The following is a 15,095-nucleotide window of genomic DNA, read 5'->3' on the forward strand; positions in this document are numbered from 1 at the left end:
AGCAGTTATTATCAGCAACAATGGATCAGTTAGGTCTGTTAAGTCAAGATAAATCTGAATCAGATATAAAGCTGAACACGGTATATGCGTATCAGTAGTCTCAAAATATTCGTTTCTGTTCTTTATTTAAGACAGAATAGCTTTTCAATAAATAGTTCCACATAAAATACCTTGTGAAGTGCAGAAACATGAGGAGAAATCAGGTTCACTGCAAAAATTCCTCTTGCAAATTTTGGTAGGTGGTTGGTCTGGGTAAACCCTATTTAATTATTAAACAAAATGCATGGAAGATGTGCTTTGAGCTCAGAGCTCCTACCTGCATATAAATAAAATATGTAAATGATTGCCATGAAGAGAATACACAGTACGTTAATCCTCTTTTAAGATCATAAATGTACAGTACAAGGAAAATAAATTGCTCAAAGAAAGATTTTCTAAATTAACTTTGACAGTAAGCCAAAGTTTAAATCAGGAATTATTTAATCGTGTATTGGACTTCCTGCATTTTTCCTGGTTTTTAAACCACACTTCATTGTGCAACTGCCCCAGATACACGTACGTTTACCAGGCTTTTTGATGGCAAAGACTGTGTACAGAAAATTGCGGTTGTGTTAGATGGAACTGCTACATTGACTGCTAAATTCCAAACCTCTTCGCCCAACTTATCCAATGCACCAAATTTACTAGATCTACCTCTGTCCTGTACAACTTCTTCCAAACCTGAAATGACATTATCACATCATAAATTCACCAATACAGAGGGAGACAGTCACAGCATAAAACTAAGTTAGAGTAAAATAATACAACTACATGAAACTGTGGTGCGAGGCAAAAAAAACCCCAAAACAAACAAACAAACAAACCCCAACAACAAGAAAACAGCAAGAGGCAACAACACTTCAATCTGGCCTTTCAAGAAGGCTAGCATGCTAGTGTCAAACATAAACATTCAAACTCCTAACAGAATTTTCTTTTAAATTTTTTCATTATGTTGAAGCAGTAGGCCATAAACCAAGTATGTATTAGCTTTTCCAAAGGAAATGCTGGAGGCATAGCCACAACACCATGAAGTCTAAACTGAATGAATACACACAGAAACATTTTTGGTTTGCCACAAGAAATTGAGTACAACCAGTTAGCATTTGTTAGTACCATGATTATCACACTATTGAGGAAACACATCAGAAATTGCCCAGCCCCTGACTATGAAACTTGCCCATTCTACATCTTCAGAGACAGTGAGATGGGAAGCACCTGGTTGCAGGGCAGAGGGACATAAGCACACCTTAAGCTGGGTAGCATCAGAGGGCATGCATGTGCACAGGTACACTGAGCAAGACAGTTGCAAAGAAATTGAAACTAGTGGGCTTTTTTTTCCAAATTAAAAAAAATTAAAAGCCTTTCTATTGGAACAAAATGGGTCTTGCTGAAATAAAAAAAAAGGGGGGGGAGGGGGAGGAGTTGGACCTCTTAGTATTTTTCATAACATGAATGGCATGTGCGGATTTGTTTTTCAGCCATAGCTGTCCTAAGCAAATGGCAGATATTCAAGTTTGTTTCAAATTCACACATTTAAGTGAATAATAGCCAATTTTAACTTCTTCATAGGAAAGGGGCAATGCAAGATTTTGAGTAAGTCCAAGACACTCTTTTTAGTTTTGAAAGGGAATTTCCAGTCAGGAAAATAAACAGGGATCCACAAGATAAGGCTGTTTCAAAGAAGCCATGCAATCCAATTAGCTACTTTTTTTCCATAATAAAATCATAAATCATTGATTAAGCATTACTGGGCTGGCACATTACCAGCTCTATTAACACAAAGAGGCATCACCTACCTACCCACCTGGAAGAGCACAACCTCCACAAGAAATCAGCTGTACCATTACAGCCTTCGGAGGACACTAAACCTATCACACACCAGCACATACTCCTAAAATACCAGGAAATACGAGGCATGTGCAGAAGGATCTGGCTAAGTCCATTAATTACTGAACAGCAGTAGGAACTTTACGATCCCCCCAACTAATTTACAGGCAGTAACCCTCGTCAGCAGGTGCTGTCTGCAGAGGCTCTCTGCCATCTCCACACCCCAAGCCGTGTTACAGAGGGCAGCCATCTCACTGAGGGATCCCGCACCGCAGCTGCAGCAGGCAACAGAGCTGAGGCTTTCAAAGAATGCCTGCTTCCACATACTTCAGCACTATCTTAATAGAATAATAAAAATAAAACCCCTGAGTTTCCAGGCATATGCATATTTCAAACATCATTGTACATGACTTTACACTAGCAGTTTGCTAAATGCAAACAGCACACCATCCAGATAGAGCTTATTTGAGCAATAATTGGCTTTCTCACACACCAATCATTTGCTGAACAGTATGCTACTACCAACTTCCAGAGCTGTTTGTCCCACTCACCCAAGGCAATATGAACCTATTAGATCTACCACTGTTTCATGCAATTTCTTTCAAATATGAGTAGGACTTGCATATTCTGAAACTTAAGAACTCATAAGCCACAGGCATTTTAAAAAAGGTCACTGAGATAAAGAAAAAAAGAAAAAAAAAAGAAAGAAACCACAGCCAGCAGACCACAGCAGAGAGAGACCAAGAATGTTCCAGACTTTCCAGCATGCTCTCCACCTCCTCTTCCTCAGCTGCTCTCCTCCCTCACCTAGGAAAGCCTAACAGAAAGTGCACAGGTTTCAGCAAGAACTGGAATATACCAGACCAAAGATGAGAAAAGCAGGAAAGGAAAGCTCAAGCCTCTCTTTACAGTGTATATTCCACATCACTTTCATTTAAAGCTAGATTTAGCAAGCCACTAAACAATAAACAAGCATTTGTTGTACTCACCACCTCAGCTTCTCTTTGCACCCAAGAGCAAATTTGTTCTGGTCTTCAGGAAACCTGCTAAGCTCTTACCTGTCTGCCTTCAAAAGTTTTGAAATCTGTCTGCTTCAGAGACCCACCAAAATCCTCCCCAGCATTGTTTTTGTCTTGATCCTGCTCTTTTTCCAGCAAAAGAAGGATTTCTACCAAAAACCTCAACCCCTCAGCTCAGCCGTTGCAGGCAGCACTACAAATAGCCACCTGGTAGCAGGCGGGACAGAGCTTCCCTAAGTAAGGTCAGCTATGTAAATGGCCACGCTGCCCCAGCAGGTGTGTGTGCTGAAACCCTTTTTACACCACCACCACCAAATTCAGCTTCCTTAGAACAGGGGGTAGGGGACGGTTTGGCTTTGTCACTTGGAACAAAGGGTAACCCCGGTTGTCCAGCTGTGACAGCCTCAGGAGTTTCATGAAGTAATAAAAAGATTCAGCAGGTTAAAAACTGGTGTCGGCAAGGTCCTTCCCATGCAGATTTGCATGCAGGACAAAGGTGCTACCAGAGAGGCAAAGAAATGCTAACACAGAAATAAGGCTGGCCGTTTGCCTTGCCCCCCAAAAAGCCCGCTGTTACAACCACCACTTACTTCTCAACCACCTGGCAACGAACCGCTTCTGTTATTCTCCCCTTAGCAACTGTGAAAGGGGTAGCTCAGCTATAAACTGACCTTACTCCTTTCCTAATGATCACACAACCCTCCCCCACCTCACAGGGTTGGGTTTTGCTATAGTAGTCATCTGCAGAGCCGTTGTCTTCACATGGAGGTTAAGAAAATGTGGTTTGCCACTACAGAAGGAGAGAGAAGTGACTTCCCTTTCATGTAGTACTGTAATGCTAAGAAAATCGTGGATAAACTCATGAAATCAATTAAAAAGCAAAACAGGAATAAACTTAACCTAGTTTCTTGTTCCGGGCCAGGTAATGGGAGATAATTATATTTTAACAAAGCTAGGAGGTAAGCTTTAACTTTGTTTACTCTCAACAGCTCAGTTATTGAGGCCCTCCCCTGCCCCCTGTTGAGAGCCCACATCCTACCTCTGCAGATAGAATAAACAGGACAAACAGAGTCTGGTCAGCAGCCACTAAAAAAGAAATCTGAAGAGGTTTCATCTTAGTCACTGAAAACAATACCCTTGACTGTCACCAATTACTCTGTTGGCAAATAATGATGTGAATTTCCAAGGGATATAAAACTTTGTATTGAAGGTAAATCAGAATTTGGGAAAGAGATGCTGACAAACAGTGCTAAGGTAACTGAAATCGACCAGAACTCACTGGTATATTTTCATAACATAGTTGTACTTATTTACATACAAACAAAAATAATGAAGGACAGTGATTTTGGGTGTCTTAACATCACTAAAGAACAGGTGTAAAGGCCCAGAGAAAAAGATAGTTAAGACAAAGGGTAACAAAAAATGTGGTCTTCTTTTTCATAGGAAAGGAATGTACCAAGTCACACTGACATGCTTTATAGAAATACAGTTTTTCTGGGAAAACTCCTCCATTAAGATGCTTCATCCAAGGCAGTTAAATGTATCTAATAAGCTGTGCAGAGTTTGTACTTGATACTGCTAGTCAGCTGGAAGTCAGACAATAAATGAAACTGTCCTGTGCCAGGCTTTTTGACTCCGAGTGATTCCAAACAGTATACATTATCAGCAATAAAGCATAAAACCTCAGAGAAGTCAAAAATCTCAGAAACTGAGGAAAGCAACTAAAGAAGGTTAGCTGGAATTACAGGATTCCCTTTGCAAAATAAGATACTTGGAAGGGACTTAAATTCAGAAACTAACAAATTGCAAAGCATTTGCTATTTGGAAAGATTACAGTTAATCGATTCAGCAGTTAATCAGGCAAAGCAACTTACCGGTGAGGAGTATTTTTGGAGGAGTACTGAAAGCTACAGGAGTTTGGTGCATTTCACATGAAATGATACATGCCATACAGGTTTGCTTTTAGTGTTTTTCAGAGGAAAAACGATGCAGCAGAACCAGATAGATATGTGCAGCGGCTAAAGATGAACACAGATGAAAATTCTATTCTTGAGAAATAATGTAACTAGAAAAAAGTTTAATACAATAGTGCATCCAGTTAGAGCACAAGTTTGAAGACATCGTTGATCTTTTTGTTCCAATAAGCAAGGAATGACCAAGCAAGATCCTTCGAAATAGTGACAGGATGTAGACAATTGTTTAGCTATCTACTAGGAGATTGTAGGAGACATGGCTTTGAAATTTGTATGTGGAGATAAAGAGTATCAGATTGCTATTATAACAGGTCAATGCTGTAGGACCACAAACTGCCCAGAGACTAGAGGTGGGTCTATGCAGACATTCTTCTTTTGGTGAATACCGTTTTTATCTCTTCTCAGAGAGATGAAAAGATTTTTAAACCAGAAAGAGCTGCGTTTGAAAAAAAAGGGCTTTCCTATATGCTGGAATATATGCCCACATACTTAGCATGTTAAGCCTGGAAAAGCGACTGGGCAAGACCAAGTAGAAATAAGGATCTCTAAACAACTCTGCCTGTTCACTATGTTTTTCATTTACACTGGATTTCTGAGTTAAAGCAAATTCTGCCCGGTCTTCTCCAACCCCTGGGAGACTCATTTCATCCCCTCTGATGCCACTCCTTGCTGCAGAGTCCTAACTTGCTATTGCAAATCACTCGAATGCCTCATGGACTCCAGAATGATCTTCCCCTGACTATGCTCAGTGGACCCCCAAGGGAATTAAAAATACCCTCCGCTGCACTTCCCCACTGGGTTTATCTGCCTCAGCCACCTCTTAGCAGAACTTAGGGTATAATAGGAACATGCAAGTAAAATCATCCCTCAGAGTTGGCATTAGCTGAAACTAACATTAACAACCTAACACAATAACTCAGTGGGGGCTGACAGTATATAGAGACACACACCTAAAATAGGCATAATTATAGTTAGCTAGAAAAGGATGTGATTTTTAAATAGAATATATACCTGGGAGAGATTTGGAGCTTACCAGCACACCCTCTAGACCATTACATTAAAATAGGTGAAATTAGGTCCAAAGCTGCATCATGTACATGCCCATCTGATTTAAAGACAACATAACTGTCCAGTCTCACATGAAATATAGATGTATAGATCATGATTTTCAGGAATACTTCCAAGGAAATTAATTATAGCTATTAAAACAGAGGATGTGGGACAGCACATTTCCAGCCTGTTTTAACAATTTGAAGTGACTCAGGAAAGCAGATGCTCATTGAATAAGCCAAAAAATATAGGCTCAGTAGAAGTGCTAATGGTAGCACAAGAAAAATTAATCCCCAATGCAAAGTAAGCAGCAGTTTGTTTCTGTAGGTTTGGAACAAACAAAGCAAGCCAGTTCTGCAGATCTAATCATCTATCTCACTTTCCTAAGATTCTTTCCTAGAGGATATTTGGCTAAGCAAGCAGTTGTATACAGTTGTTTTTACTAAGCATACTGTATTTGAAATGAACATCTCTGGCAACAGACCACAATTTAATGGGAATGGATTTAAGGAATGTTTAATGTCATATGAGTAACATCACTGCAAGCTCTCATTATTCTTAGTTCCCAGATGACAGCAATATACACATTAATATAGTACTTAAACTGCAGAATTACTTCAGAAAAAGCTCAATTTTTTTTCAGCAGAAAATTAGGAAGAAGAATACCTGGATTATAAGAAACTGATATCAGAGTTCTTGGTCACTTGCAGGTAGATAAAGAGAAAGCAAAACAAAGATAAACTTGCTGCTTAAAAATTATGCTGAGCATGTCACTAAGGGGAAAGCACAGCTCTAACCAGTTATGTGCTACACTCAGCCTTGCAGTGCTGTGGGGTCAGAAGCCAGGACAAAGTGTGTGATCTCGTGGCCATTTGAAATGTTGAATGCACAGGGCATAGAGGCTTGTGGGTTCATGTGAGAGCACAAAGCTTTCTGGGATAGCCTTGGAGAACTACGGAAGATGGCGCAAGTCATCCTCATGCAGTCTTGTCCATACATAGGGCTGAAGATATCAATTTTCTGTGCACACACATAAAATAACTTACAACTCTTAGATGAAAGTAACTGAACATCAGATTTAAAAAAAAAAATTAAAAAACTTAAATGAGCATGTCACTGATGGCCCAAGACCACTTTCAGTAGGTCTCCAATCAAGGAATTGAATAATTGTTGGCATTTTCTGTCAAGGACTTTACAAAGCCTCATCAAAAAATCATTCTTCTAGGGCTAAGCGGAAGGATGAGAGAAGAAAGACTGGATTTCAGCATATCATGACAGAACTCAGCAGGATTGTCTACAGGAAGAGCTACAAAGCATACTTCATTTGAAGCAATGAACTTTAATAGGAATTTCATTTTACACATGAATGTACCCTGTGTTATAATCTCCAGTCTGTTTATTCATCAGCTGGAACTCAGGATGTGAATGTGAAGGTGATAGGAGCAGCGAATTTTATGTTCCTGAAGTGATAGAAAAGGTATTAACCTTTTAACGATTCTTCATTCAAAGGCAGCTTTCACAGCGAAAAGTAAAACAATCTATTTTATTTTCTCTGCAATATTAAGCATGAAAGGAAATCCTAGTTCATAGTTGGAGAAGCAGTGAATATGAAAGATTTTATGCTATTTACATCTGTTCAGGAGGAGTTGTGTAAGTGACACACAAACAGCAGGATCATTAATGTAGCAAAACAAAACCACATACAACGTTTGAAAATTTAGCCCAAAGGCCTTTCTATTGGTCCTGATCCAGACAAACATCTTCCAAAAGTATCTTTTTTTCAAAATATCTAGGATAGCCTAATTCCAATTGTAAGTAAATGTACTGTGAATTTTTTTAATGTGATTTACTAGGGGGTTGGACGAGCTCAGAGAACTGATAATGGATGTTATGGGGAAAAACTGTGTGAATTTCTTTCAAATCAAGGACAAAGCAAGGATCGTCATTCATTCTGATTTCAGTTTCCTGAGATGTGAACCACAGGTAGTTTAAAAAAAAGAATATTATTATGCATAACCCCCATCAGATAATTTTTTTTGAGTACTCTAATTTTAAACCAACAGTCTAGATACAAAATAGGTAAATAGCATCTGAAAATTATTTCTAAGAGCTGTAAAATGTCCAGTTACACTGGTTTTCCACTACCCAGAAAAATATCCTATCAGGCATAGATTTTTTTCCTGTGCTCTACAAGCTTTTAGCAGGAAGAATGCATTTCTTTCTGTGTGTTATTTATTCAGAAGAGGAGTTATATATATATATTATCCATCCAGGCCTTTTCCTATAGTTTTTCTTTTCATTGGACTATTAACATAAGATATTCTAGATGACTGGTTTTCTTCCTCTGTTTAATTATTCCTGCCACCTGCATATATGAGTTAACCTCATATACTAGACTTTCTATCAGGAGCAGCACATGCCATTCAGGAAGGTACTGTCATCCTGTGATATATCGCAAGTTAACAGCTTTCTTGACATTATCAGCTAACACATTTGAGACAATAAAGATGTGGAAAATCACAACTCCCCATTCAATATCCCCTTCAAAACAAGTTTCTGGGTTGGAATGTTATATTTTGTTCAGACATACTTGTATTATATACCCTGTGGGAACCACTGGAAAAATCAGTTCATCACAGCTAGAAGCCTGGCTATATAAACTGGTGCCATTCTCACACTGTGTACAAACAACAATGTATGCACTGCTTGTACATACTGGCCCTTCACCAAGAATAGGGAATAGAGCTATCTGCACACATCATATCATGTAAATATTTGGAATTTAAGGGTTTAAAGGATCTGAGAAACATTCATCTTTCTCTCAAGTATCCATATGCTAAACTGGGGATGCTGAAGTGCTTCTGATGTTGTTGGATCCTACCAGCCTTGTCCCATGCCTGACTAAAGTCCTTGTTCATACCAGGTTTTGCAGCTTGCTCACCCTATTCGCAAGAGATCCTTGAGCTGGACAGCCAGGGAATCAAGGCCAAGGGAGCACTGGAGAGTTTACATGAAAGAATTCTTTTTCCTATGCTGATACAACACTGCTGGCAGAAAAATTAAGACCCATATCCTCATATCAGTTGGACCTGATGACCTTAGGGCTCTTTTCCAAGCTAGATGATTCTATATTCTATACCCTTGGTGGCTAGGTCTCAGCATTTTCTTCCAGACTTTAGATATTTAAAGTGCTTTGAAGATGTGTGTGTCTTGTTTGTGGTCATGCACTTTTAATGTACAGCAGGGTTGAGAACAAAATTTACTGCAATACTGTAGCACTTTCTAGCATTAGAAGTGAGAATCTCACTACAACTAACTTGATTTCAGTGTAGTTCAGACAAAATTTCAACTGGACAGGTCATAGGTTTCCTCACTGACATCTGAACAGAACCAAAACAGTCTTTCCGTTCTTCCCCATATCATTAATGGCAGTACAGGTCTCTCATATAGCTCTTACACAATACCTGCAAAGGAAAATCAAGTAACAGTACAATTTGCCAATAGTGCAGAAATACCTTGTCTCTTTTATTCTTTTAGATATTAATTAACATTTTTTTTCTCTTAAAAACTGCTCTGTAGATCTCAGGAGTAGCAAAGGATGTCATGTTATGTATCAGTTGCTATGGTAACTAACCCTTTCTAAAAGAGAGAAACTGAACAAATTTGCAGAAGTCCATTTCTCACTATGAACAAAGGATGCCACTAAATATTCTTTATTTTACAACCCACTGCCTTCCTTTTTTTACTTTTATTTATAAATGAACACAACTGATTTAGTACAGGACTGTGCATTTTTTTTTTTCTTCCATTCTGAACATTCTGAGCTTCCTGTTTTCAAGGACAGGCAGAAATACAATTTCATTCCAGATCTTGGATTTTTTTTTTTTTTTAAATTTGTGTGAAGGTATAATATTAATGAATAGTGTTTATAGGACATAGTTTGGGTTGGAAAATGTTACAATTCCCAGAAAAATTATATCTAATGAAGAAATTAGGGCAAACTTTACAATATTTCTCCATTTCTATCTCTCTGTCCTGAACCAGAGAGGTTCACCAGGACTGGAAAGGTCCTTCATGTCTTGGTCACTCTGACCCCACTGTAAGCCTCTATCTTGTCATGGGATGTAGATCAACTCCTTTCATAATTGATTTCTGAGACATCGTTTGCTGGTGGCACATAACTCCTGAACTATGTTTGCCAAGTCTAGTGGTGGCAAACCATAACTCTTCAAAGAAAAGCACAAGCATCAATTGGCTAAAAGAGAAATTTCCTTCTACCTGATCTGTATCAGTCAGTAGCCTCTGGGACTTATGCACAGAGAAATGGTAGTAACAGTCTTCATAAAAATCCATGGAAAAAAATCACTACTTTATTGGTGGAGCTTTATCTCAGTGTAAGACTGTCGTGGTTTAACCCCAGACAGCAACTAAGCACCACGCAGCCGCTCACTCACTCTCCCCCCACCCAATGGGATGGGGGAGAAAATCGGGAAAAGAAGTAAATCTCTTATCTTGAGATAAGAACGGTTTAATAGAACAGAAAAGAAAAAACTAATAATGATAATGATAACACTAATAAAATGACAACAGTAGTAATAAAAGGATTGGAATGTACAAATGATGCGCAGGGCAATTGCTCACCACCCGCCGACCGACACCCAGCTAGTCCCTAAGCAGCAATCCCCCCACCCCCACTCCCCCCAGTTTATATACTAGATGTGACGTCCCATGGTATGGAATACCCCGTTGGCCAGTTTGGGTCAGCTGCCCTGGCTGTGTCCTGTGCCAACTTCTTGTGCCCCTCCGGCCTTCTCGCTGGCTGGGCTTGAGAAGCTGAAAAATCCTTGACATTAGTCTAAACACTACCTAGCAACAACTGAAAACATCAGTGTGTTATCAACATTCACATACTGAACTCAAAACATAGCACTGTACCAGCTGCTAGGAAGACAATTAACTCTATCCCAGATGAAACCAGGACAAAGACTCAAACAGAGCAGTTTGGGAGCACTGCTCTCAAGAAACTCTGACAGCACAGCTGCTGCAAGGGGCAGCCCTTTGCCTGATCGCAGGTGTAGCCCCAAGCACAAAGACAATACAAACACAGTGACAAAAGAGACAGGGCCATTTCTGAGGCTGAAATATGAGAAGAGGTGGTGGTGGTGGGTAGGAAGGAAGAGAATGCTTTTATAAAATCTCCCTAAATCATGTCAAAAGATTTCTCATTTGCTTTTCTTGGTGCCTTCCTTTCTCTCTCTTGCTCACCGCTGTCTTCCACAACAAGACAAGAATCATGAAGAAGTAAAAAAGCTAATTCAAGGACTTGTGTAACAAAAATATGCTTGATATTGTTCAGGGGTGCAGGAGAAAAAGCAAAGAAATTAGCAATTGTATTAATTGGCTTTTTTATCAATCTACTGGCAATGAAAGCTCGTACTTTGCCAGGCTGAAAACTGCAGAATAAAGCTGTTTCCATACACACAGCTGGGGAACTGCAGCCATTTAGTAAGTGGCTCCACTTGGCATACCTCTGTGCAATGGATTATATTTACTTTATCAGATTTACCAAATTACTCATCTGCCTACAACTGTCACCTACAGGAGCTAAATGTATCTCAGCTGTAACAATACTTTCCTTCAACCAGTAGCAAGTCAGGATTGGTACACTGTAAAGGACAGGAAATTCCTTAACCATTCTAATTGCTAGCCTCAAGAACTGGAAGCAAGCACAGAACTATGAGGATCTAAAGGATTATGCAATATGCATCATTGATTTCTATATTTAGAACAAATTATAGAACAAAAAAGTGTTTATTGCAGAAAACAGTTCTATGCTCCTGACCTATTTTCCATGCTCTATATCAAGAGCTGGATGAAATAATTGATTCCCTCAGCTAAAATCCTCCACATCCCAAGAGACATGGCAATGGAGATGAAATTCCTCTAGAGAATTCTGCCTTACAGAAGAGAAAAAACTGTTATATGAAATAATTTTTTTTAATGTTTGAATGCTACAGTGTCAGCAGAGCAGCTGCAAGAAGGAAAGAAAACCAGGTAGAAACTAGCCTTGGAGTATGTTTGATGGGATATAATCTAAAAACTGTAGAGCACTGAAAAAGTGGCACAGCCAGACCTTAAGGAGAAGGGGAGAGCAGCAAAAGCTTCTAGAAGTTTTTAGGGTTATTTGAGACCAGCTAATTACACAGTTGAGGGAGCTGAGCTCAGGCAGGGCTAGTGACAGGAGCAGAGCTTCTTGATCTAGGTCACAGAACTGCTACAGCTCAGGTTTTTCTATCTGAGGGACTTTTATAGCTCCCGTCTGCATAGTATCTAAGAGCCTTACATTCTTTTAATGTGTTTATTCTCAAAACGTCCCTGTGAGGCAGGGAAGCATTGTTATTGCCATTTTACTCATAGGAAACTAAAACCTAGAGACTGTAGGGAAGATTCTCAGTTGGCATAAATTGTCAAGGCTCCATTAAAACCAAGAGTGTTCACTGACTCTCCGGTAAGGTGAGTGGAACTAATCTGATTTAAACCAGCTGAGGTTTTTTCCCTACGTGATTTGTCTGAGGTCACACAGGATAGTGATAGTATTGGAGAATGAAACCAGTCTTCTGAGGAATGCTAACAACTGGCCGATCATTTTGGTTTTCATGTCCGATACAGGCATGTGACTGAAGAAGAAACCTGAGCCTCAGAGCTGTAAAACGCATGAGGGAGCAGATGCACAGATTTAATTTACTTCTATGGCAGCCTTTTTCTGGTCCTTTCTGACTCTATCAGTTGTTGGGTTTGTTGGTTTGGGGTTTTTTTGAGGGGGGTGGGGGGTGTAATTCTTACTGTATTTCTGATGATACATTTCTCTTCGGCCACCACTGATTTTCCTTCAGTATGTACTTGCCCGTTAGTTGCCATCACACTCTCCACTCCATCCCCAGCCCTGGGGTCCTGTACTCCCTCTCCGTGCTGTGGCACACTTTGTGGGACACACCAGCTGTCTGTGACCCCAGGGCTCTGTCATTTGCCAATGCTCAGCTGCCAGCAGAAAGCATTTCCAGGCTAAACGCATGGTATCTTTCAAAGCCAGTACCTTAGCATCCAAACACAACAACATGGTTTGGCCAAGTATCAGCAAAAAGACCATGACAAGAGCAAAAGGTGTATCATCAATGCCTGGGGCTGGAGAGACCGTTATTCTACCAGCAGCAGAAAATACCAGAACTCAACAGAAGATGTTTGTTTCTCATGGAAATCAAGTTGGGAGATAAGTATAGAGAATTGAGGCATTTTTCCAAAATTTAAAACTACTTTCACTGCATTTAAAGCACTTTGAATTTCACATTCATGAAATATATAAAATATTTTGTACATTTTTTGTACTTCAGCAGTAACAGAGTAAAACTAAACAATTCACTTTCTGCAAGTTGCTGTGCATATCAATTACTATCCTAAGATCCATCTTATCTGTGGATGCTACATCTGGCAGTCTTGAACAACATTCATTAAATTTGAATTTTTCTTATAGAAAACTTGCCAAGCCTCAAAACAATGAGCAGGGATGACAGACGTCAGTCATTTCCTCTGACAGGTCAAATGCAAATTTTTGCTCGAATGCTTTAGGTTCTGCAGAATTTAAAGCAAAACAAGAATTATCACCACAGTATAAAATTAATTAAGGTGTATAAACTAAACACCAAAGACAGATATATATACTGATAATATAAAATTACTACCATGTGAACAAAGCGCCAACTAGGGGCAGCGCAGGGAGTGTACTACTGTGTATCAAGACAGAAGATTTGTATTCTCACTGGAAATACTTTTACAGCAGTCAAAAGAGAAGCCTTGAACTTGACAAAGAAGGTCTGCTCTTTCTTTGATCCTAACAATCAAGAGTCTGGTAGGTCCTAACTCAAATAAGTCATATCTTAGTTTCACCCTTCGACAAATACCAAGTCTTTTTCCTTCTGCTCTTCTGAAGAACAATTGATTGACAGTTTTTTTAGGAATGTAAGAAATGATCTTTGGAATGTAACTGATACTTGCAGGATTATTGACAACTGCCTCCACAGAAAAATGTCAAGGTGACAAATGCATTTGAGGATGACCATTTTTAATGTTGGATGGCATGACAGAAAACTAATTAAAGACATCATTTATGTTTTATTTGTGCAAGGAAGACACTGTCAGCAGCGTACTGATATAACACAATAGGCCAGCTAAATTCTGCTATCACTTACACTGTACAGAACCCACAGTAAGTCCACTTAGCTATAACAGAAATGAAAACTATAGCAGGAGAAGGCCAAAGTTATGCTATCAGTTGTCTCACTGCCCACAGATATTATCGTTTCTGGCAAACAGCTTTCAGTTTAAATCTCCATCTCTTATTCTGTTATGCTCAAGCCAGGATTCAGAAAGCAGGAAACAGATGTGGGACAAAAATATGTCTGAAATACACAAGGCCAGCTGAGAGGAACAAAAGGTGAAAAAAGTTTAAGAAACTTTTCTACAACATTCATTCTGTCTTTTCTCCAACACCAACTTTATTTCAGTCCAAATTTTCATTTTTTTAACTTACTATCTTAATTCTATCAGTTATTGCATTTATCTGCATGGGATCATTTATAAAGTGCTGGACTCTACACCTCAGTTGTAAATCCTAGGAACAGAAATCTATAGACAGATTCGGAGTGTGCAATGTGTGTATATAAATAGATATATATATAAAGTATATATAACAAACCTCCTAGTTCTTTGTAAATAAAACCCAGAAAGCTACTGCTCTGGAGTCTTACAAATGGTTGCTTAAGCAATATGAAAGTCAGTATTATTTTAACTGTTTTGGCTTTCAGTAGATTAGATTCTGTTATCACACAATGATCACATATTAGCATGTCTCAAATACTTACAATGGTACATACATGTAAATCCTCCTTGCAAAAATCTGTCTCAGCATTTAGGAACTGTTTTGGCTATAGGCATGACCAGGAAATCTGTGCACAGAGTCCACAATCTGAATATCCAAACATTACAGACTAGAAACTACCACACTCAAGTAGCAAAACAATCTCTTTTCTGCAGGAATTAGTAGCTTAGCACAGCAGCTACATGAACATAAATAGACAGGTGCCACTCTAGAGCTGTCTTGTGTTCAGAAAGTCTGAAATATGAGAGGAATGAG

At 39.1% G+C, this 15,095-nt stretch overlaps 1 long non-coding RNA gene across 1 annotated transcript in view; it reads right to left on the reverse strand.

Moving 5' to 3' along the window:
• Positions 1 to 15,095, reverse strand: part of LOC142031086 (uncharacterized) — a 141,739-nt gene that overhangs the window by 88,246 nt on the left and 38,398 nt on the right. The window lies entirely within an intron of this gene.

The sequence above is a fragment of the Buteo buteo genome, chromosome 5 (genome assembly GCF_964188355.1).
Source record: "Buteo buteo chromosome 5, bButBut1.hap1.1, whole genome shotgun sequence".
NCBI lineage: Eukaryota > Metazoa > Chordata > Aves > Accipitriformes > Accipitridae > Buteo > Buteo buteo.